At 40.4% G+C, this 3,060-nt stretch overlaps 1 pseudogene; it reads left to right on the top strand.

Moving 5' to 3' along the window:
• Positions 1-885: 885 nt before the first annotated feature.
• Positions 886-2,360, top strand: LOC101578392 (annotated as a pseudogene).
• Positions 2,361-3,060: the final 700 nt, after the last annotated feature.

A 3,060-nucleotide genomic window follows, 5' to 3' on the forward strand; every position in this document is an offset into this window, starting at 1 on the left:
ATACTTACCAACTGCCCCACGATAAATGTAACCATTAGACACTGCAAAGGTGTGCTTATACAGAATAGAAAAGAGGAGGCTGTGGTCTGGTTGGTATATTCACTTCATGGCCAGAAAGTTCTCCTCACGCCGGGGAGGCTGAAAACAGGAGGATCACTGAGTCCGAACTGAGCAGTAAGTCCCAGAGAGCGCTGCTGCTGGTCACCTCTGCTGTAGGCTGGGAATGGAGACGCGTGGGTCAGCAGGGCGCCCCGTGCTCCCTTCACTTCCTCTTTCCGAGGTTTTGTCATACAGAGTTTTTGGAGCCTGCAATAAGCAGTCTTCCTTGGCCAACTTTGGACTTTTTCCTTGAATGTCAAGAGCCTAACTGAAAAATTTTTTTCTTGGTTTTACTTCTCTTCCCGGTCTATTTTGCCCCCCAGCGCTTGGTTGCTGGGCTATTGTTTCCTGTTTCCAGAGCCTCTTCTGCTTTCTCTGCTACAGAAATCCAACTTGTAACACATACCCTACACCTGTGGGTTTAAGGGAAAGAAAGAGAGAAGCTAGGAAAAAATAATGCCTAAATCCAGGCAGAGCTGTTGGATTAAATTCTTTGCCATATTCTCTCTCCTGCCTGTATTCCTTTAAACTACTCCAATGACTGGTGAGATAGTTCAGCGGATTAAGCGCCTTCTTAGGCAAGCTCAGGGACTGGGGTTCGATCCCTAGCCCCAAATGCTGTGCCGGCCCCGCGCCCGGGCATGCCGAGCCAGCGACAGAGTCCCAGCGTGGTGACACACAGCTATAATACCAGCACTGGGGAGGCTGAAAACAGGAGAATCACTATGAGTCCGAACTGTGCAGTAAGACCCTGTACAATAAACAAATATTATCACCAAAAGAAAGATGGTGGATCTGGAGGAACAGCTGTCTGAGGAGGAGAAGGCACGTACAGCAGCAAAATTCATCGTTCACGCTCCTCCTGGAGAGTTGAATGAAGTTTTTAATGACAATCTCCTCGGGGAGGGTGCAGCCACGCATGTGCACAGTATCTTTTATTATCTTTGGATCAGTTTACTCCAGTGAAAATCGAAGGTTATGAAGATCAGGTATTGATAACCGAACATGGTGATTTGGGAAATGGAAGGTTTTTGGATCCAAAAAAACAGGATCTGTTTCAAATTTGATCATTTAAGAAAGGAAGCAACTTCATTAGGTTACCATTGCTAGCCCCCTGCATCCTAGACTCTTTTTCCACATTTTAATGACAGTATTGTAACAGATATGAAAGGGGGCTTTAATCTGGAAGAACTGGAAAAGAACAACACACACAGCATACAAGTCATCCAGGGCCCTTGTTCAGCCCATAGCATACTTTTCTGGTCTTTGGGTCTGACGAATGGAATAATGGAGGAGAAAGACAGACAGGAATTGCCAAAACAGAGGAGAGAGAGGAAATAAGAGGAAAGAGAGGATGACAAAGAGAAGGAAAAGATCTCAGATATGTCCCATATAGAAGAGACAAAAGAGGAGGAGGCACTACCAGAGAAATCTAATATTGCAGGTGAACCAGCTACAAGATCTTTTATTATCTTCGATGAAAAGAGCAAAGAAGACGATGCTTATGACTTTCAGCAGAGATTATGTATAACTCATCCTTCTATATGGATTTTTCTAAGCATTTAAGGCCAATTGCCACAGTGTTTTGATATGTCATACACTGTATAAATTTTGAGAATGAGTATCATGTACACATTAAAGCAATTACACAATTTTTAAAAAAGAAAAAGAAAGGAAGCAACTGATCCAAGACTCTAGGAAGCAGAAAGTGCAATTGAATTCTAGAGAACTTCTGTAGAAATGGCACTGCGAACATATGTAAAAGAATATTACCTGGATGGGGTTTGCACTGTGTATGGTAAACAAACAAACAAACAAACAAAAAACCCCAGATGGACAGCAAACTATTATTGCATGCATAGAAAGCTATCAGTTCTAAGCAAAAAAATTTTGGAATGGTTGTTGGAGGTCAGAGTGGAAGTTTCCAATCACACCTTCAACCACCCAGGCGGTTGGCATCTTGAAAATGTAGGTTCATTATTATGAAGACGGTAATATTCAGCTAGTGAGTCATAAAGACACACAAAATTCCCTAACTGTGTCTAATGAAGTACAAACAACTAAAGAATTTATAAAGATTATAAAGGTGCAGAAAATGAATACCAGGCTGCCATAGGTGAGAATTATCAGACAATGTCCAACACTACTTTCAAAGTCTTACGTCGACAGTTGCCAGTTACATGCACTAAGATTGATTGGAACAACATCCTTAGCTACAAGATTGGCAAAGAAATGCAGAATGCATAAGGTGAACATTGCATGTCCGGACCATTTTAGTAAACTTTACGTTTAAAAAAATTATTGCAAAAGCGTTCAGAACAGTCAAGCTGCCAGTTGGGCTATTGCCATGTAAAATCAGTGTAATTAGTTTGTTTAAAGCACAAAGCTTAGCTAATCAACCATTCTTTTCTTTTGTTTGAAGAAGATTGAAAAAAAATGAGTAAATGCCTTACTTTCTGTTATTCCTTTCTTTGTTGCAATGAAGAGCTGATTCCTCTAGTTTATGGGTAAAATTTTTGAAGTATTACAAAAATATTTTACTTAGTATAACCCTAAAATTGTTGTCTTTTGGCTTATGAAATAGGTAACTTTTCATATTAGCCCAGTTCTTTTTAAAGGGGTCAATAATAGACATTCTAGTTTAAGGTAGTTGATAGACTCAGTCATATATGTTGCTAAAGAAATTGTCGGGCCGGGGAGATGGCTCAGTAGGATAAGCACTTGACTGGTAAACACAAGGATCTGAGTTAAATCCCCGGTTCCGCAAAAAAAAAAAAAAAAAAAAAAAAAGAAATTGTCTACCTTTTCCCCCTCATCTCTTCCACTTATGCAAGATTGAGATTAGAAAACATTTTCTATATCAATTGTGTTTAACCTTTTCAGTAAGGGTATATAGCTAGCTTAGTGTTGAACTGAAAAAATTTTCAAACAAAGCCAAGGGAGCCGGGGAGATGGCTCAGT

This window comes from Octodon degus, unplaced genomic scaffold, assembly GCF_000260255.1.
Source record: "Octodon degus isolate 3935 unplaced genomic scaffold, OctDeg1.0 scaffold00065, whole genome shotgun sequence".
In the NCBI taxonomy this organism is placed as follows: domain Eukaryota; kingdom Metazoa; phylum Chordata; class Mammalia; order Rodentia; family Octodontidae; genus Octodon; species Octodon degus.